Below are 22,963 nucleotides of genomic sequence, written 5' to 3'. Positions count from 1 at the left end.
ACGTCGGCCAAGGAAACTGAGACTGAAGTCAACAAGCAGCAGTTTGTCAAGAAGTGGCTACGAATGTCTTAAAAGTTTTACTTTTGACAGTATTGGTTTCAGTGACTGAAAGTACATATGAGAACCCAACACACAAGTGAGAGTGATCTGTCTGCAGTAGTGTTTTATCTCCAAACTCAATACGGTAGTAATGTTGCTTATGACAACTGCCAGTATCCGCATTTCTTGCAAATCGGGCAGGCCTCGTTGCCCAAGGATTTGCTGTAGCAATCCTTTAGCGTAACCACCATGCATGCTCTATAGAGTGTGGAGGTAAAACAATAAACAGACGGAACATTCGTACTTCTCTGGCGTGCTTTGATTCACAGCTACACTGACAAAGCTCCTTTATTTCCATCTTCAAGTGTCTATACCTCCATTGGGACACAGTGTCAGCCATATTTCCATATGATCTTTTTTTGCTTCTTAACTTCTCAGGTATCGTTCCCTGCAGTTAGTCGCCATTTATCAAAATCGACCTTTTAGAATGACTTCCAAATACCATAGACACGCATCAGCATCCATCAATATAGTTTAAGTCAACGAACGCCTTAGTAGCCTCAGTGTACCCGTTGGTGAGCAGTACTCCAATAACTTCGAGACAAGGCCAGCTGTTTAATAGATAGCGGCAGGTGTAGTCGTGTGGTGGGGAGGTGCGGACGACTGCAATCAGATCAAGCACACGCACATCAGTCAGCTGCCATGGCTAGGAAGGATCACCAGCCTGACCCAGAGAAAGACCGTAAGTATTGCAGCACCCATCAGAGCACGCTTATAACCGTATGAGGCGTCTAAAGAAAATTAGAAAACACTACTGATGAATGGCTTGCAGTTTGACGCTGAATCAAAGAAAACCGGTTCAAAAGACACTGATTTCTTTGACAAGCGCCAACCGATCATGAGTAGCCGTCTAATATAGTGGAAATCCTCCTCCAGCACGGCGAACAGATCTACATCTACACTCTGTGAATCACTGTGAATTGCATTGTGATTATATTTTTTATTCAATCATATAATAAGTATCTTCTCGTTCCATTCAAGGATGGAGTGTGGGAACAAGGACTGCCGTTACACACTTGATTTATTTTGCACAAACTGTAGGAGATTAATGCAATTTTGTCATATGATGACATGATGGAGGCCGTGGCTGTTGTTTGAAGATAAATGTTGTTGGTATTAGGACAGCAACCAGCCACAAATTTACTTTCAGTTCCTTTATTCAAAGGGCACCGTTACCGGTTTCGAATCGTTGTGATTCATCCTCAGACGGTTTACACGCTTTCTTTATGACATGTTGTGTGTTTTTTACAGACTAATTTTCGTGAAACGTCGGTTTGGAGTGTTTGTTTCCATAACATTCGTCCAACAGATGTAAATGCATTCCCACTGCATTGTTATTGTTGCACACGTAAATTCTTCTCGATAAACACTCCAAACCGACGTCTCACGAAAGTTAATCTGTAAAAAACACACAACATATCATAAAGAAAGCGTGTAAACCGTCTGAGGATGAATCACAACGATTCGAAACCGGTAACGGTGCCCTTTGAATAAAAGAACTGAAAGTAAATTTGTGGCTGGTTGCTGTCCTAACACCATCAACGTTTGTAGGAGATTAGTTTGTGCATGTGCATAGGAGGGGGTATTTTCGTAGTTTCTGCCATGAAGGCGAATACTGAAGTTTTCTCAGCAGTTCTCATGGCTTCTTTCCCCGCATGTCCGAAAGATTATGTGACATTATTTTACCCCCTCTTGCCACTCACTGCCACTCAGATAATTCACACCACAAATCGTTGTACACATTCTATGTTCACTGTTCGATTATCTGGTATGGGTCCCATACAAATCAGTAATATTGTATTTCTTGGTGACGCGAGACTGACTTTATTATATTTGCATAAACTTTGAACAGACGTGCCTTACCACATTTTTAAATGCATGTATTCTGTACGTATGAAAATAATACCATTATGTCATATTCATTGGTTAGAAGATACCGACTGTCCAGTTGTTGTTTTGTTTTCCTCTTTTTCTGGAGATCTGGAGATGGCCACTGCTGACCGTAATTGAAGGTCTGCGGACACAAGTTTTGTGATCATAGACTGGAATAAAAGAAACTAATTCTACACTTTCTGGATCATTGTTTTTATTCGCGATTATGTTGCTGCTTGAATATCAAGCTGTCGGTTGTACAAGTTATTTGTATGCAATCTCTTTTGTCTACAGTTTCCATTTTCCCCGTATCCTTACAATGAATGGCGGACTACCATTTTCTTTAGCTACAACTGAGCCTACAGTATGTTGTCCGTCCTCTCCGCTTCTCTGGAAATCGTTACTCCTAAATATATGTACGGTATAACAACCTAATTGATTCACTAACCTTGTAATCAAGGGATATCCAGCATTTATGTTTTGTGAAGTGCGCATCTTTTTAATTTCTCCAAATTAAGAGTTATGTGGCAGTATTGACTAACCGGATATTATTGTCATTTTTCTGGGAAAGATTTTTCTATTACATAGCCCCATCATTTGCGAAACGTCTGACATTACTACTGAGACAGAATGCGGTTCAGTGTTCGGTGAACTATACAATTACTTGCTACAAGATTAGAGGCAGATGAAAACAGATACGCGGTGATTTTTTTGGGTCAACATAGAGACTGACATCCTTAACTCTTGTTGTTGTGGTCTGCAGTCCGAAGACAAATCTGATGCAGCTCTCCATGCTACTCTTCCTGTGCAAGCATCTTCGTCTTCGTATAACTATTGCAGCGTACATCTTCTGAAACTGCTTACTGTATTCATCTGATCTGCCTTGACGAATTTTTACCCCCCACCCCCACCGTCTTGCCTACAATACTAAAATGGTGATCCCTCGGTGTCTCTGAATGTGTCCTACCAACAACCGATCCCTTTCTCTAGTCAGGTCTTATCGCAAATTTCTTTCCTCCCCAATTCTGTTCAGTACCTCCTCATTAGTAACGTGATCTGCCAATCTAATCTTTAGCACTCTTCCATAGTACCACATTTCAAAATCTTCTACTCTTTTTGTCTAAATATTTTATCATCCATGTTCCACTTCCATACATGGCTGCACTCCATACAAATACTTTCAGAAACGACTTCCTAACAATTAAATCTATATCCGATATTAACAATTGTCTCTTCTTCAGATAGTCTCTTCTAGCCATTGTCAGTCCATGTTTTATAATCTCTCTACTTCAGCCATCGTCAGTTATTTTGCTGCCTCAGTAACAAAATCTTCTACTTTAAGTGTCTCGTCTCCTAATCTAATCTCTTCAGCATTATTTAATTCAATTCGAAAACATTCCATTATCCTTGTTTTGCCTGTGTTGATGTTCATCTTACACCACCCTTTCAAGACAATGTCCACTCCGTTCAGGTGCTGTTCCAAGTCCTTTGCTCTCTCTGACAGAATTACAAAGTCATCGGCAAACCTCAAAATTTTTATTTTTTCTACCTGAGTTTTAATTCCTACATCAATTTTTTCGTTTTTTTCCTTTACTGATTGCTGAATGCATGGATTGAGTATCCTATGTGATAGACTACAATTCTATCCCACTTTCTTCTCAATCACTGCTTGCCTATCTTGTGCGTCGACTCTTGTAACTGCTGCCTAGTTTCTATACAAGTTTTAAATAGCCTTTTACTCCATGCGTTTTAGCCCTGCCACCTTCAGCATTTCAAAGAAAGTAATCTAGTCAACATTATCAAAAGCTTTCCTCGGTCTACAAATGCTAAAAACGTAGGTTTGCCTTTTCTTAATCTATTTTCTAAGACACGTTGTGGGGTCAGTATTACCTCGCGAGTTCCAACATGTCTCTGGAATTCAAACTGATCTTCCCCGCATAGCTACGTTTCTTAAGTAATTATAGCATTATTTTTTCTCGTTGGACACAAAGTTATCGTTCTGGATAATGCTACGTTCTATGGTGGATGACAAAGAGCATCATGGAGTTCAAATGGTCAGTAAGATAACTGTAATGAAACGGGATCTCCCATAGGGATTTTATTATTACCTGTGACTGCTTTCCACCATCATCCTGTCATCGTTGCAGCGTGCTTGTTATGCCAAAAATAGAATTTCTCTCAAATCAAAGATAGGTCATCTGCATACTTGGATTTTCTTACAGTTAGTAACTAGCATGTGATGGAGATACAAATTAAACAGAATGAGAGCAAGGGCTCATCTTTAAGAGAGGCCATTCTTGCTTAGGATTCATCGTCTTCTAGCTTCTCCATCCAGAAAAACTGGAAACTATAGATCAGAGAGCAAGTTGATGAGTAAATTTACATGAGATTACACCAACAAACTCGAACATCAGATGTTCTCTCCATACTATCATGGAAGCTGTAGTGGAACGTTCACCATTCGGGATAAGGTACTGAATTCTCTGCGTCAAAATTACTTTGAGCCAACTGCATAATTGTTAAGATACTTCACATGATTATGTCATAGTTATCTCAGCAACGTTATACAATTTTATCCGCATTTTGGAAATCTAGGAAGATGAAATCTACCTGCTCAGTTTTATTTAATGTTTGCAGGATTTTGCGTTTGTTTGCGTTTGAATATAACTTGTTGTTTTCCACAGGCTAACTTTTTTTTTTTGAATTTTGTGTAAATTTTCTTTCGCTCAATAAATATGTTCGTGGTGGTTTCAACCATCAATGGACTTAATGGGCACTGGCTCCCCTGTAATTCCGTGTATCAGTTCTTCTACTCCTATAGGCTGGAGTGACCTTCCCACCCCAGAAAAATTTGAGTGATTGTTAGGAATCGAACTCCGGACTTGGTGTTAGTTGTTAACTGATGGAATATGGAGGAGACCTCTTGCTTCAGATGTGGCAGTAGGAGGAAGTAAGTGGTGGGACGGCGTAGATGCTCCAGTAAGAATACGTTTCCTCATGTTAACATGTGGATCACATCATGAGCATACAGGAAGGTTTCGAAGCCAAAAGCAACCTTTACATACAACATAAAAGTGAATGACATGAACAGTAAATTATTTTTTCAGTTTTATATTTTCTAACAAAAGCAGTTATTTTTAGTTTGGGGTGTCATCCATAGTCTTCGTCTGTCAAAAACAGATCAATCAGATAATTGTAAATAGAGATTCCAAAGAAAGAGGACTGGCATTTTGTGAAGAGCATTATTTAAAGTCACACTCCGCTTCGGTATATCCAAATCTGGCATGCGGTCAGCAACATGTGAAGCCTGATTTCTCTGAGAAATGTAGGGAAAGTAGCAGGAATGAAAACTAACAATCGTAAAGTGAATTTTCGAAACGGATATGGAACAAATCACTATAGGGCCACGTCAATCGTTGTCATAATAAGGCCACGACCGTCTTTGTCATACTACACCCGTAAGTCTGTAAATATCTATGTATGTGAAGAGCTTTCTTTTTGTTGTACTTAGATAGTATTAACAAGACATGTTCAATGTCCTTGTAAAAGAAATCGACAGATGAATGCAACTACTACTACTACTACTACTACCACTACTATTGCTACTACTACTACTACTACTACTACTACTAACTATTACTAACTACTAATACTTGTATTAACACTACTGTCAAGTGTTTAATTATTAATTCATGTAAATCGAGAGATCAATTTCGTAATAGCAGAAATGATTAAAGCTGGCAAGCCACATCAATATGCTATTGAGGAATTAGAGAGCTACTTAAGAGTTTCTGTCCAGTTAGTATCTAACTCCAATTATTTAACAGATTAACTCATGGCGAACAGTTCCTTTCAAAGGATTTACCTTTCTTTGGCAGGCCATAAGGACCGTTTCGTTATGGGATGTCGTTGCAGATTCCGTTAAAAAGAAGTGACGTGGGGCCTCCTAACATGACCATGACCATACGGTCTATTTTTTATGCTGCATACCAACTGCAGAAAGCAAATACATCCCGCTGACCCTACAGACAACACAAGAGTGTCATCTCCTGCTGTTTGGCAGTTATGTTGGCAGTTAGACACTGTGCAGCACAGAGATAATAAAAGGACGAATTTGATTTGATTCCGTCGGCCGGAGTGGCCGTTCGGTTCTAGGCGCTACAGTCTGGAGCCGAGCGACCGCTACGGTCGCAGGTTCGAATCCTGCCTCGGGCATGGAAGTGTGTGATATCCTTAGGTTAGTTAGGTTTAAGTAGTTCTAAGTTCTAGGCGACTGATGACCTCAGAAGTTAAGTCGCATAGTGCTCAGAGCCATTTGAACCATTTTTGATTTGATTCTCTGCTATTTTTAACCTGTTCAGCTCACATTAGCTCAGTCTCAATCATGTACGTTCTCCGGTCTTGATTTCATGTTGGCACAGTATTTAACACCAATCCTTGGTGTTCCGAAATGAGAGCAGTGTCTAGAAGCGATCATAGGCATTAAGTGTAATGACTTCCGATTTATCATGCGCGTGATTTTCTGGGTGGTGCTCCAGAGAGTGCATGCCAGACTTTGGTCAGCCCTTTGGATACCCTACCAAGGGAATCTCTGTGATGACCACAGTTTACTAGCGTCCCTCTTCATCGTAACCCTGTCTGTGGAAGCCTCAGGCAAAGTTAATTTCGTTACCCTTGTGGCTAGACGACGTTTTTTCCAACACTTTCAGTTGCTCACCGTATGGACCTAATCTATCTCACTTAATCACTATTCAGTATTCATATCTGCTGTAATATGTGCAACTCTTAAATGATCGTCTCAATTCCTAAATAACCTATCGTATCAAAATTAGAGGTGGTAGTTTAACTGCTTTCTTCCAACCTTATGTAAACTAGACTGCAATAAAAACTGCATGCAAAGCAACAAAGAGTTACTGGTCATTATTTGACTGTAGAGGTGTTGTTTCTCCCCTTTATCAACACGTAATAACGTTTTTGCAGAAGCACTTAACTGATTAGGCGCTGTCAGAACGATTACTTGCTTGTCAGATGCGAAGTTCATTTTTGCCATTGTATCAATTTCCCCGTTGACTGAGAGGATTAATCTTGTATCGTCCCCTTTCTGTAGCATTAAAATCGATCCAAGGAGGATCAGGAAAATTTTCTCTCTCGCAAGAAGAGACCATGAAGAAAATACCACTGAAAAATATGTTACTCAGTTTGTCTACTGACACATTCTCGTTCGAGTAGACAGGACTGTCTTTAAACAGAACGTTTGTTATTGCTGAACGCCCATACGAACCAGATGTGTTGTGCTCATAGCAATCTGCCAGAAAAAGTTTCTTAACAAACAAAGATTTGAAAAATATTACCCACGTAGGCTTCTGCTTCTGCTTGACGTTTGTTAAGAAATGACAAGTTCTGCATATCATGAGATTCTATACCACTGATAAACATAACAAATAGTGAGGAAATAATAACTAGCGTGGAAACTTTAAAACTTTTAGATCTCAGTACTGATGCGAATTTAATGTAAAAAACAAACCACATTCTGGAAGTCCTATAACAACTTCGTTCGGCCACATTTCCACTTCGAATCACTGCAAATCTCGGAGAGAACAAATCAGTCAGTTGACATATTTTGCGTGTTTTGATTCAATAATCTCGTATGGAATAATGATCTGGTGTTAGCTTTAGGAAAGAGAATTTTCGTTGTTGAAAAAGTGCTGTAAGAATAATATGTGATGATCACCCACAATCATCTTGCAGATATTTGTTTAAGTAGGTGTGCATTTTGATACACAGCTTAATTATTCTCTGATGGAGTTCGTGGTAAATAATCTAATGCAACTCAAAACGAACAATCACGTTCATAATTACAATACCAGAAGAAGAAAATGACATTCATTACTGCAATTAAAGCTTACTTTGGCACAATGCTGGGGCACATTGCTGACACCAAAATTTTTATTCGCTTATCCATTGATATAAAAAAGTTTGCTTGAAACGAACTCATGAAGTTTCTCCTTGGCAACTCTTTCTAATTCGTAGAAGAATTTGTACTTTTCTAATGTGTAGAGGTTGGTGAGTAGGAAATAGAAACAACTTATGCATGGTCAGTTAGTAGCCAAATTTGCAAATGAATGTCTGATATGAATGTAAAGTGACTCATTCCACATCATTACGATTAGTAGTACTACACATCCATAGATCATTAAACTAACAAGCAAGAAGTTGATATTGTTTCTATGAGTCGTAATTAACAACCAACTAACTGGTAATTCTCACACAACGATCCCGTGGACTTTCAACCAATGATTATCCATTCCAATACAAGATAAATATTTTGAATAATGTACAGATGATGAGACCAACACTTGTGGCATGTGATGTCATATTTCGATATGAACGATTGTCAAAAATATTAAGTGATAGTTGTTTATCAGCTACATGCTCCCACAGTGGACACAGATAATTATCTGTAGGAATACATAACGAAGTCTAACTGCAGCTGAAAGTTAACTATCTAAAAGTGGCCACTGTTTTCCGCAACTTACTGCAGTGATAACAGCGCGATGGAAAGTTTTTAAATGATCGCGACTTTAAAAATTTATTTCAGAGAATAACACTGATTTTTCCTAATTTTGTTTACGTGGTAGAGGCACGTACGCTTTCTGTATCTCTTTACCTATGTATGACAGAGAGAAGTGGGGCAGTGCCTCAAACGATTACACATTTAAATGCGTTCAAGCTTGAAGATACCAAGGACTGAACTTCGGAAGAAACTTAACAATAGTTTGCTACTGAAAACCGATTAAGATTACATAAAGTGAACAAAGGATCACGTTCTGACGGAATTCCAATTCCAATTTATCTTAAGTACTCTGCAAACCATTACCTTCTTTTTTAGTCGATTGTACCGAGAATCTGTCGCATCCTGAAAAGTTGCGTGAGACTAGAAAAGATCAGTGATCACAGTATTTTATCGTTCGTTTGTTATAGGATCACAGTGAATAATCTGAGCTCAAAGATTATGCGATTCCAGGATTTAAGCAAACTCATCTTAAAGTATGAACTCGCAATTCAGAAAAAGCACCAGTGCGAAACACAGCTTGCCCTATTCAAACATATCTTGCGTGAACAGGTTTATTCAGTCTTCCTAGATTTGCAAATGTAGGGATATGTAAGTTACTGCAGTGTGTAGGACAAATAAGTCTGTAATATCATATACAGTACTAGTGGTGTGCTGCTTTACATAGTCACGCCGATTAAATACCTAGGCGTAACGTCGGTGGTATGTAAGGCGAGTGGTCGAATTCGCTTTATTGGGAGAATCGTAGCTCATCTATAAAGGAGGCAGCACTAGTGTGACCCATTCTTGACTGCTTGAGATTCTCAGCAGATCGGATTGAAGGAAGATGTCGTCAAAGGCCTGCTGCTAGATTTGTTACTGATAGGTTCGGTCAGTAGGCGGATATTATTTGAGATGTTTCGTGAACTTAAATGGGAATCCTTGGAGGGAATACGACATTCTTTTTGCAAAACTCTATTGAGAAAGTTTAGAGAACCGACGTTTGCGGCTGACTGGCAAACGATTCTATCGTCGCCATCGTACATTTCGCGTAAGAATCGAGAAGTCAAGAGAGGAGAAATTAGTGATCGTGCGAAGACGCGAAGAACGTCATTCTGTCCACGCTAATTTTGCGAGTGGATCAGGAAAGAGACTGAGTAGTAGTGGTACAAGTACACCTTCGCCATGCACCGTATAGTGGCCTTGGACAGATGTACACTCTCGACTAATAGCAAAGATACAGTCATACGGAGTATCTTCTTTAATGTGTGTCTGTGGCTCCATGAACACTTGGCTAACTGTACCGAGTATATTATACTAGGCGACGAATGTTTCTCAGAAGCGGAAATACAAGGTGCGACCATAAATTTTGCGTTTGCTACAGCACAGATGTAACGTAGCGCGACTCCGATGTAGGTATGTAACCACTGACAGGGAGGCATGGGATTAGTGTGACATTTGTACCTTTCCATCGCGCGTGCTGCGAAAGCTGAAACGTTAATTGTGGCGACGTTATTACCAAATGGTTCCAAGGAGGACCAACGTGCTGTTATTGTTTTCCTGGCTGCCGAAGGAGAAACACCAGTAGACATTCATCGGAGAATGAAGAACCATGTCTGTCGAAACCACCGTTGTGTGATAGTGCGCTAAGTTTCGTGGTGCTGGTTCATGATAACCCACGTCCACACATCGCAAATATTGTAGCGCATGAGTTATACCAAGTCAAGAGGGAGATTCTCGAGCACCTGCCCGACAGTCCTGGTCTATGCGATACAACGCCTTCGGTATCTTAAAAAAGACCCAGAATGCTCGACGATAGCCGGCCAAGGTGGCCGAGCGGTTCTAGGCGCAACAGTCTGGAACCGCGCGACCGCTACGGTCGCAGGCTGAAATCCTGCCTCGGGCATGGATGTGTGTGATGTCCTTGGGTTTGTTAAGTTTAAGTAGTTCTAAGTTCTAGGGGACTGATAACCTCAGAAGTTCAGTCCCATAGTGCTCAGAGCCATTTGAACCATTTGCTCAACGATTCCTGTCCGACGTATATGTGCAACGCGCAGTTACGGACTTATTCAGGTAGCCGGACACTGTGTTTTACCAACCAGGTATCTTCAATTTGCTGTGTCGGTGGGACATTTGCTTCAATACTTATTGAAATTTTCCTATACTGTTTCTGGACCATACAGCTTCAGAATGGGATCTCTTTGAACACCTCTTATAACATCATCTGTGCCCCAAGGAAGTGTAATAAAAAAAGCAAGAGCTTCGCTTTCTTGCCCAGACGGCCCAGTCGGGACCGACCGACCGCCGTGTCAACCTCTGCGTCATGTGGATACGATATGGACGGACATGGGAGTAGCGCACCGCTGTCCCGGCTGTTGTCGGCCTTCCGGACTTTCGCGCTGCTACTTCTCACACAAATAGATCCTCAGCAGGCCTTTTGAGGCCGAGTGCACCGCCTTCCAGTCCTCCAACCAAGGAAAAATCTCTGACAGTACTGGAGTTCGAGTTCGGGTGCTCCGCATAGCTGATTACTGAAGTACGGAAGTGGACGACAAAGCGTAATACGATCTCTAATGTTTTCAATATACATAGCATCAGCAACCCTGTAAGATTACGGAAATATACATCGAAGTATCAGCGCTGGACGATCGATAGATATTGCAGAAAGACTTGGACAATATTTTCATGTGTTGTAATGAATGACAGTTTTATTTAAAGTTGGATAAAGGTATCAAAGACAAATAAGTCGATAATAACTGGTTATAAAATTAGTGGTGAACGTCTTCAGAACGTCACGTCTTGTATTAGGTCGGTGCATAAGTTCATAGTGTTTATGGTTGCATGTTGGTATTTCGGTTGCTATGGCTTTATTTATAGATTGTCATTTTTATTTGTAGTTTACCTTTGCTATGTCAGTTGGCCTATTGTCGTTTTGTCATATGGAGATAGCGAGTGGAACTGTGAACACTACAAAATGAAGTCCCAAGTGATAAATCGGATCATTTCTGACGTATTCTGCAGTCTTTCTATGTTATTGCTCGCTTAACAACTAATATATTGATAAATGGATGAGGTAAAATACGTTGCTATGAAAGGACCCCTTAAATACTTTTTAGGGATGCTGTGCTGTGACTTTCTTTGGATCATTAATTTTCAACAAAACAAAATATATTATCTTCTTATTATTCTGGATGTCGCTTTCTATAAAAGGAACATTGTTCTGTTATTGTAACTCGCTGTAAAGTTCAACATATCTTTCTCACTTTACAGTTATTGAAAAGGTTACTGAAAATTATTTCGTTATCAATATTGATGTTTCAGTACGCAAAGTTTGTACAACATCAAAAATTTTGCAGTGGATTTTTGTTAACATTAAAACACCACTAAGTACCACGACTAACACGAGAACATGAGACTATTATCAGAAAAAAAATGTTTTTACTATAATGTTTGCCAGACTAGAACTACGCACAGCAAGATATCTTTTACGTCATGAAGGTAAAATACATTTTGCACTGTTAATAATATAATATCATCCGCAGCCCACGTCCACCTGTAAAACACTACATAAAATCCGCTGCTCTGCCATGCAATCCCGAAATCTCAAAGAAATAATTTTAGTTCACTATTACCTGTCCGCTTCTTTGCAGTATGATTGGTTTCATTTAATGGAGTTTGAATGCGCCGCGGCAGCGGCTCGTTCGCTCTGCACCACGAATAATATTTAAATAGCTGAAAATCTCTTAAATGGATGGGATAAAATACCAGGCAAGCTTATTAAAAATCATAATCCAAGTTTTCACTAAGTAACTCTATTCAAAACATTAGGACAGATTAAATTCTTACACACGGTTACAAATCAATGCCTAGTGGCGTCCTTCTCTCAATCTTGACAAAAGAATGCTACACAGACATACAATATAGCGTCACAGTCTCTTCCTGCTCACGTAACGCCGAAAAGACGACAGAGAAATTAATGCTGGTCACTACTATTTATACTCGCTTCAATACATTTACATCTTTGTTTGATGTTTAATAAGTATCGTCTGTGGCGGTTCCAGTAGTCGTCGACTCAGATATTAACCTACAAAAAATCGATACATAATTCTATACAAGTATAAAACATGATACATAATGGTTTCTCTTTATTACATAAAGTTCACACAATCATTGCCCATGCAGAAATAAAATTACAATCATCCAGCTCAATTAATTTTCCTTTTTTTTTACCACATATAATACGTGTTTTGCCAGGAGACGTTACAGGTGGTCCGCGCAGCTGATTACTGAACTGCAGAAGTGGACAAGAAAGTGTAATTCGATTTCTAATATTTTCAATACACATAGCATCAGCAGCCCTGTAAGTTTCCGGAAATATACATCAAAGTATCAGCGCTGGACGATCGTTAGTCATTGCAGAAAGACTTGGATAATATTTTCATATGTTGCAATGAATGACAGTTTTATTTAAAGTTGGATATAGGTATCAAAGACAAAGAAGTCGAGAATAACTGGTTATAAAATTAGTGGTGAACGTCTTGAGAACGTCAAATCTTGTATTATGTAGGTGCATAAGTTCGTAGTGTTTATGGTTGCATGTTGGTATTCCGGTAGCTATGGCTTTATTTATAGATTGTCATTTTTATTTGCAGTTTACCTTTGCTATGTCAGTTGGCCTATTGTCGTTTTGTCAGTTGGAGATAGTGAGTGGAACTGTGAACGCTACAAAATGAAGTGCCAAGTGAAAAAATCGGATCATTTCTGACGTATTCTGCAGTCTTTTTATGTTATTGCTCGCGTAGCAACTAATATATTGATAAATTGATGAGGTAAAATACGTTGCTATGAAAGGACCCCTTAAATACTTTTTAGGGATGCTGTGCTGTGACTTTCTTTGGATCATTAATTTTCAACAAAACAAAATATATTATCTTCTTATTATTCTGGATGTCGCTTTCTATAAAAGGAACATTGTTCTGTTATTGTAACTCGCTGTGAAGTTCAACATACCTTTTTTACTTTACAGTTATTGAAAAGGTTACTGAAAATTATTTCGTTATCAATATTGATGTTTCAGTACGCAAAGTTTGTACATCAAAATTTTGCAGTGGATTTTTGTTAACATTAAAACACCACTAAGTACCACGACTAACACGAGAACATGAGATTATTATCAGAGAAAAAATGTTTTTACTATAATGTTTGCCAGACCAGAGCTACGCACAGCAAGATTTCTTTTATGTCATGAAGGTAAATTATCTTTTTGCGCTGTTGATAATATAACATCACCTGCAGCCCGCGTCCACCTGTAAAACACATCATAAAATCTGCTGCTCTCCCTTGCAATCCCGAAATCTCAAAGAAATAATTTTAGTTCACTGTTACCTGTCAACTTCTTTGCAGTATGATTGGTTTCATTTAATGCAGTTTGAATGCGCCGCGGCAGCAGATCTTTCATTCGGAGCGCAGCTCTGCACCACGAATAATATTTAAATAGCTGAAAATCTCTTAAATGGATGGGATAAATTGCCAGGCAAGCTTATTACAAATCATAATGCGAGTTTTCACTAAGTAACTCTATTCAAAACATTTAGACAGACTATATTCTTGCACACGTTTACAAATCAATGCCTAATAGCGTCCTTCTCTCAGTCTTGACAAAAGAATGCTACACAATCATACAACATAGCGTCACAGGCTCTTCCTACTCACGTAACTCCAAAAAGATGACAGAGAATTTAATAATCGTTCACTACTATTTATACTCGATTTAAAATATTTACATCTTTGTTTGATATTTTATAAGTATCGTCTGTGGCGGTTCCAGTACTTACCGACACAGATATTATCTTATAAGAATCGATACATAATTCATACAAGTATAAAACATGACACATAATGGTTTCTCTTTATTACACAAAGTTCGCACAGTCATTGCCCATGCAGAAATAAAATTACAATCATCCAGTTCAATTAATTTTCCTTTTTTTTACCACATATAATACGTGTTTTGCCAGGAGACGTTACAGGTGGTCCGCACAGCTGATTACTGAACTGCAGAAGTGGACAAGAAAGTGTAATTCGATTTCTAATATTTTCAATATAAATAGAATCAGCAGCCCTGTAAGTTTACGGAAATATACATCAAATTATCAGCACTGGACGATCGTTAGTGATTGCAGAAGGACTTGGACAAAATTTTCATATGTTGTAATGAATGACAGTTTTATTGAAAGTTGGATAAAGGTATCAAAGACAAAGAAGCCGATAATAACTGGTTATAAAATTAATGGTGAACGTCTTGATAACGTCACGTCTTGTATTAGGTCGGTGCATAAGTTCGTAGTGTTTATAGTTGCATCTTGGTATTCCGGTTGCTATGGCTTTATTTATAGATTGTCATTTTCATTTGCAGTTTACCTTTGCTATTTGGGTTTACATATTGTCGTTTCGTCATTTGGGGATAGTGAGTGGCGCTGTGGACGCTACAAAATGAAGTGCCAAGTGAAAAAATCGGATCATTTCCGACGTATTCTGCAGTCTGAGTTCAGTAAAACGGCGACAGCATCGGAGGCAGCAAGAAACATTAAAGTCGAGTGTGGGGATAATGCACCGGATAGAGCACGGCAACAAAATGGTTTTGTTGTCTACAAGGACACTCCAAATACACCAGGTGCTACTAGAGCCTGTACGGACATCTCCGCTGAAAGGCTAGCATGTACGCAGCATCCGTTCCATACCAGACCGGAAGCGTTTACGTACAGCTGCTACCGGTTGTCATTTTGAACACAACTATAATGGCCAGTTGTCACGCCACTGGTCAGAATCCACATAAATAGCGCACGTACTTATACTGTTCTGTAGTGTGCGCTACCAAAGGTATTGTACAAGTGATGCTGTGGCAGCTTTTGAAAATACGATATCTCGCAAACGACTCCACTAGAATCCTGCAAGAAGTACCACTATGTTCTCATTTACCATACATTTTGTGTTGATGTCAACAAGCATTGTTTCATTTAAAAAGTATGTATTTGCACATGAAATACACTTTCTAAGTATTATTATAATTTGTGGAGTGGCTAACAATAAGAAATTCTGACTACCAATCCACGCTGTGAAAACCGCGCATCAATAGCTCTTTCCATTTCCGCAATATTTGCGGTGAAGGTTTTATGTGATTCACCCAGTATAAACGATTTAGGAGACAATGTGGGCAGCCTTCTTAGATTTTTTTGAAGGTGATCCTGTCGCTTCTAGTCTAATAAAGTCTTCAGAAAATCAAAATTAATTGGAAAATGGTTTAGAGAAGTTATCTGAATGACGTGCAAAGTGGCAAATGACTCTAAATAATGAAAAAGTGTGAGGTCTTCTACATGAGTACTAAAAGGAACCCATTAAATTTTTATTAGACGATAAATCGCACATATCTGAAGGATATAGCCAATATATTCGCACCGAGAGAATCAGCAACTCTATTTATATATTCTTCAGTCCAGTTTGCACATGTTTAGCTACGTGAAATGTTTCGGTCTCCCTCGATCATCTTCAGATCTAAGTAGTTTCGTCAATAACCTGTCTTGCCTGTGTCAGAACCACATGTTAGAACAATTAAAAATGTGCAACTTAGACTGAAGAATAAACGAGAATTGTTTGGAAAATAAAGGTGTCAATTCTACTGAATGCCTGGGGATTACCCTGAGGTGACAAAAGTCGTGGGATACCTCCTAATATCGTGTTCGTCCTCCTCTTGCAATGCAAATCGACGCGGCATGGACTCAACAGTTTGGAAGTCCCCTGCAGAAATACTGAGCCATGCTGCCTCAATCTCCGTCCATAATTGCGAAAATGTTTTCTGTGCAGGATTTTGTGCATGAACTGACGTCTCGATTAAACCCCATAAGCGTTTGCTCAGATTTATGTCGGACGATCTGGGTGGCCAACATTCTTTCGAATTGCCCAGAATGTTCAAATCAATCACGAACAATTGTGGCGCGGTGACATGACATATTTGTTTAGGAATGTGAAGTCCATAAATGGTTGCAAATGGTCTCCAAATGGCCGAACATAACTGTTCCCAGGCAATGATCGATTCCATGTAAACATAGCCAACACCATTTTGGAGCCAACACCAGATTGCACAGTATCTCATTGTCAACTAGGATCCATGGGTTCGTGGCTTCTGCTCACTCTAATTCTACCATCAGCTCTTGTCGATTAAAATTGGGACTCATCTGAGCAGACCACAGTTTTACAGTTGTTCAGGATCCAGCCGATATGGTCACAAGCCCTTTAGAGGAGCTGCAGGCGATGTCGTACTTCTAGCAGAAGCACACACGTCGGTCGTCTGCTTCCATAGACCATTAACGTCAATAGTTCGATGAATCCATTGCTCTGTCTATGGGCATAGATATTTACAAGGCGACCGCGCCTGCTCGTCATCAGCGATTTCGTCCAGTTTTGTGGTATCCGCAGCCCATGGCTCCAAATGATACTGACGGAAGGGGGAGCTCTAGATGGCAAAGCGTTTAGAAAACATAACATTTTTGGCGCAGGTCGGACGAGGCAGGAGCCACTTACCTTAGCCCGGTTCCCAGGCAGCAGTTGCCACAGACGTATGAGTACAGAATTGTAATTAGAATTTTGTGGGCAAGTCTTTACGTGGAAACATTTCTTTCAATTTTGTGTTGCTTATACTGCAAACAAACGGAAATAGTGCTCAATTTATTGCATTTATTAATGCTTTCTTAAAAAGCGTGAATAGGAAAGAAAAAAGCTAAATTTGCAATTGGAAATAAATTTCCGAAACAGGATTGTACTTACAGCGCCCACAATCACTCTGCAAAAAACTTTCCAAGAATGGATTGTAATTAACGCGTACAGCACCTCGTACTCTGTGAGTTTCATTTCGACGTTCGAGCAGTCACTATAATGATCATGTCCGAGTAATTAGTTTTTCTTTTTCTTGAGATCTGCGAATGTTTTTTACAGCCAGTGAAGTTATACAGTATTTATAACTGACCTACCTTTGTAGCTTCACGCGCAACGATCTACCTTTCAGAGCAGGGAGGCGAACCAGATCCGGATCCAGTCTGCACAGAGGGTTGGCGACTGTTGGTGCGGAGCCGCGCTGCAGCTACCGTTGAAGGTTCGAATCCTGCCTCGGTCATGGATGTGTGTGATGTCCTTAGGTTAGTTAGGTTTAAGTAGTTCTAAGTCTAGCGGACTGGTGACCTCAGATGTTAAGTCCCATACTGCTTAGAGCCATTAGAACCATTTTTTAAACAATGTGCTGCTTGAATACTGCAAGCGCCTGACTGAAATTGTTGTGGAAGATATTCATTGTTTTCTGTTGGTGGCGAGCAATGTCCGAAAAACGAAGACGTGTTGTGTGAACGATACAGAAGAAACGAAATAATACACAAGCTCGAAGAAGGTGGTACTGGAACGGCAAATCTGACACTGATCTAAATTGTGGGTGAAACTACGATCCGCGATAGTCGGAAAATAAAATAGGTTGACAGCAGTTCTGATTCATCCAAGGGGCCAAAGCTCCATTTAGACCCCTACTGGCAACCACAACAAGAACTGGTGCCAAGTTAAACTTTTAAGTTTTGATTCGTAAATTGCAATCCTCCGCAAGACACTGTTTTCTTTCGAGTAGAAGAATCAGTCTTGTGAAATGAATCTTTCTGCGGCATCTACATCTACATCTACATGGATACTCTGCAAATCACATTTAAGTGGCTGGCAGAGGGTTCACCGAACCACCTTCACAATTCTCTATTATTCCAATCTCGTATAGCGCGCGGAAAGAATGAACACCTGTATCTTTCCGTACGAGGTCTGATTTCCCTTATTTTTTCGTGGTGATCGTTCCGCCCTATGTAGGTCGGTGTCAACAAAATATTTTCGCATTCGGAGGAGAAAGCTGGTGATTGGAATTTCGTGAGAAGATTCCGTCACAACGAAAAACGCCTTTCTTTTAATGATTTCCAGCCCAAATCCTGTATCATTTCTGTGACACTCTCTCCCATATTTAGCGATAATACAAAACGTGCTGCCTTTCTTTGAACTTTTTCGATGTAGTCCGTCAGTCCTAACTGGTAAGGATCCCACACCCCGTAGCAGTATTCTAAAAGAGGACGGACAAGCGTAGTGTAGGCAGTCTCCTTAGTAGGTCTGTTACATTTTCTAAGTGTCCTGCCAATAAAACGAAGCCTTTGGTTAGCCTTCCCCAAAACATTTTCTGTGTGTTCTTTCCGATTTAAGTTGTTAGTAATTGTAATACCTAGGTATTTAGTTGAATTTACGGCTTTTACATTAGACTGATTTATCGTGTAACCGAAGTTTAACGAGTTCCTTTTAGCACTCATGTGGATGGCCTGACACTTTTCGTTATTTATGGTCAACTGTCACTTTTCGCACCATTCCGATATTACTTCTAAATCCTGAACTTGAATACCACAGCAGATTGCTCTTGACAGAAAAATATAAAAGAAACGATGGATAATAATGCTCTTCGTTTCGACAGCCTTTTATAGGGACTGATAATAATTATCAAGATAGTATTGTAAGCAGCAGCTGTAAGTCGACAGAGCTTCCTCTCCAAATAAGTCGCTCTACAGGACGATCGTTATCGGGATCATTATCAATAGTGGTCACTGGCCTTCTAACCTACCACACACTTGAGCAAATATTGTCATGTAGTTGCAATTCAGATATGAGTCTTCGAAAACATATAAGCTGGATATGGTTTCGTTGCATCGTACAATGGTGTGAGGTAGGCTTTTATCCGACTGCTCTGCAACCAGAGGAGAATAAAAGAAGTAACGGAAAACGTCAGAATACGAACATAAGCAGAAGACAGTCATTATCAATGCTAAGGTACCATAGCTAATGGACGGTTACTGATCGACAGATTATAGCTGACAACTTTTAACGACGCTGTAAAATGCGCCACGACTTCTTTGTCGATCTAAGATAAATCACAAACAATACGTCAAATACAGACGCGTAATATTATTATTGTCAATTTGTCACTTGCAGTGAACAGATACTATTTCGTTCACATGGTTTCCTGACATATTTATAACTTGCAGAATTCTTGTGTGTCCTCACGGACCACGTCGCACGTTCTCCAATATATGTCGGGAAACAGACTCGTTGCCATCGGTGGGTGGTTCGTAGAGACTGCTGCTCTGCTCTCGTCGGCGCCCAATACATGTTGGTCGTCAACCGTCCACCGCTCTGCTTCTGTCGCTATCCGATAGCGTTTGTACTATAGCGGCCAGAGAGTGGATCTACACTCTTCCCATACGGCGTATGTAACCGCAAGATTCGGGCGTTATGCACGGCGGATGTTCAAATGGCATAACCTTCCCTGTGATTTTCGTCTCGCTGCCAAGCTAACAATTTTTTAAACTCGTAACTGACTCAGTTATTTCGAGGGAGATCGACTGCAGCGTTTTCCACGTTTTGGGGAATTATGTTCCTCTGAAAGCATTCCGCAAACAAAACTGCAAATTTTTTGTAGTAATGCGAGTAGACAGCGTCTTCCTATCCTTCACAGTACTCAGGTCCCGTATGTCCCCTACTAGACCTCGTAAGAGCACTAAACGCGAACAACACGCATTCTGGCGCCATTCTGTCTGTCACAGAGAACTGTAATTCTAATACTTTACCTACTCGCCGATGATGTGCACGTGTGCCAAGTTACATTGACATCCGATCATGTCTTCTGGGTGCTTCACTTTTTTTAACAGGCCCTGTAGTACGCTTGTCAACCTTCTCTTACTAATGTACTACAAATTTGCTAAAGTTATCACTAACCATTAATCAAGCAGATGAATAACTTGACTACAGAAAAAAACAAATATTACATTAAATTACGGAATAGTACAATGAATGTGATTTGTCTCAGCCTGGGATTCGTAGATTTTGAGTAAAACTTACGAGTCGACTGCAACATAATCTGCACAGATATCCCTTACGAAACAGGCATTGCTTCAACCTCTGTTAGTATACAACAGTGACAAATTTAGGCTTGAACGAGAGGTCAGGCTAGAAAATGGTATATCAGAACTGTTCCCAGGATGGTCTAGAAGATGTTTTTAGATCTTAAATCGGGAAAGAAAAGGTGGAATATGTCTGAACTTCCTTTGTTTAGCTAACGACAGGTGCTGTTTGTCTGTAATGCAGAAAAACTACAACAAAGAGTGGAGGTAAGTACTTGTATTAACAAAGTCTGGAAATAGGGCGGCCGGCCGCAGTGGTCGTGCGGTTCTAGGCGCTGCAGTCTGGATCCGCGAGACCGCTACGGTCGCAGGTTCGAATCCTGCCTCGGGCATGGATGTGTGTGATGTCCTTACGTTAGTTAGGTTTAACTAGTTCTAAATTCTAGGGGACTAATGACCTCAGAAGTTGAGTCCCATAGCACTCAGAGCCATTTGAACCATTTTTTTTTTGGAAATAGGGCGAAAAGCTAATTGCAGTAAGAGTAACATACAAACAACAAGTTGAAAATAAAACAGTACAACTGAACGGAGAATTCATACAACTAGTTGCAGAGTTTTCGTATTTATGCTGTTGAAGATAAGAAATTGTTGTTCAAGAAAGGAAATAAACAGAGCAATAAAAATGCCTGAAGGGCATTCGGTAAACTAAGTACAGTTTTCAAAAATATGCTTCCAGTTTGTCTGAAAAAGAATGTTTATAACCAGCATGTGATACCGGTTTTGATTCATGTATGCCAGACACAGTTTTTCATTGCTAAAGCCTTTCAACACTTGCAAGCTGCTTGTCGAGCAATGGATAGGTCCAACTCAAGAATTAGTGGAAGGGGTAGGGAAACAAAACAGTGTTTCGGGAACAGGCTGACGACGAAGTCGTACAGGGTGTTTCACAGTTCATGCTACACACTTCTAGAGGTTGCAGAGGGGACATCGTAGATCAAAAGTTGTACATAGAAACCCATGTCCGGAAACGTCATCCGACGAAACTACAGAGCGTCAAAGTGATAGCAGTCGATTGAATGTGTGTATGTAGAGGGTGACTCCGGTATGATGTTACAAAGTATCGGACGAGTCGAAAGTTATAGGCGAAAACCGTTCTGGTACATCTGACGGTAGAACACATGTACCGGTACTGTCGTAACTAACATTGTAGGGTAGGCAACTTTCAGAGGTAGTAGTATGGACTAAAATAAGAAGAAATGCCTAGTAACATGCGCTCTAAAACCCATACCTAAGGATTACGAGCACTTGTTCATATTTGCTATTGTGAGCCCCATCTCCTCTATTGAACAAGTGCTGATATCTCTTAAGGTATGCATTTTCGAGCCCCTACTTACTAGAGGTTTTTTCATGTTTTGGTCCATACTACCACCTCTGAAAGTTGCCTATCCTACAAACTTAGCAACAACAGTACCGAAACATGCATTCTACAATTTCAGGGGTGTCAGAATGGGTTTCGCTTATAACTTTCGACTTGATCGTTTCCCAACCAGGGACTCTTATCTCAAACTGATACATTGATCCTCCTCCATGATCCTTGACAGTCTGTAACATTATCGTAGAATCACCCTGTAAATATATATCTGTACAGGTGCCGGAGTCTATATTGTAACTTTGATTTCCTGTAACGTCGTTGCATGACGTCGGGACATGGCTAGCTGAGTAAGACTTGACCTACTGTGTCCTCTCTACAACCTAAAGAGCTGTGTGAAATGAATTGTGAAACACCTGAAATTTAGATGGACAGTTCATGCAGCTGGGCAAGTGGATGTAATATGCAAACGGTGAAGCTATGATCGTCCGCAAAGTTAACACCACAGCACTTTACAGAGCTATTGGTAGCGGGAGGCTGTTGCCTTCCTCTGATCTATGAGCTGATTTACATATCTAGTTATAGGGGAACCTATTGTTTAATGCGGACCTGGCACGATGCTGCAGCTTGGCGTTTCTCACATGAACTATCATTGCCAGACGTAAAGGAAGTAACGAGTGAAAGATAAAAAGTGTAGGAGGACTGGACAGGGATCGAACCCAAGGTCTTTGGATTTCTAGTCAAGCACTTAACTACTGGGCTACAAAATAATGGATATGGACCAAAACAGTTGAGTATTGCATTTCAGTAGATAAAAAATGCAAGAGACTACTACCTGTTACAAGATGGGTAGATGACATCAATAAATATGCAGGAACTATATGGATGTTGATAGCCGATGACAGCAATATACGGAGAAGTCTGGAAAAGCTTCCATCCAAACGATGATGTCAAATGACCGACAGTAGTAGTGACGATCTGTAGTAGTGACGATCTGTGGTCCAATGCAAAAAACTGGCCAAGTTAATTCGTAAAATGGGAATGGCTAGACGTTTGTCGTTTCGCCCAAGGTTGAACCTGATAGAACACGGCCCTGAGTTGTAATCGTCCTATCATTTA

The 22,963-nt window shown here is 40.1% G+C and overlaps 1 protein-coding gene across 1 annotated transcript in view; it reads left to right on the top strand.

Annotated features, from left to right (window-relative positions):
- The window catches only part of LOC126455945 (sialin-like), a 194,820-nt gene that overhangs the window by 163,724 nt on the left and 8,133 nt on the right, over positions 1 to 22,963 (top strand). The window lies entirely within an intron of this gene.

The sequence above is a fragment of the Schistocerca serialis genome, chromosome 1 (genome assembly GCF_023864345.2).
Source record: "Schistocerca serialis cubense isolate TAMUIC-IGC-003099 chromosome 1, iqSchSeri2.2, whole genome shotgun sequence".
NCBI classification, from domain to species: Eukaryota; Metazoa; Arthropoda; class Insecta; order Orthoptera; family Acrididae; genus Schistocerca; species Schistocerca serialis.
The sequence above is the reverse complement of the archived record's forward strand: the minus strand, read 5'-3'. Positions and strand labels throughout refer to the sequence as shown.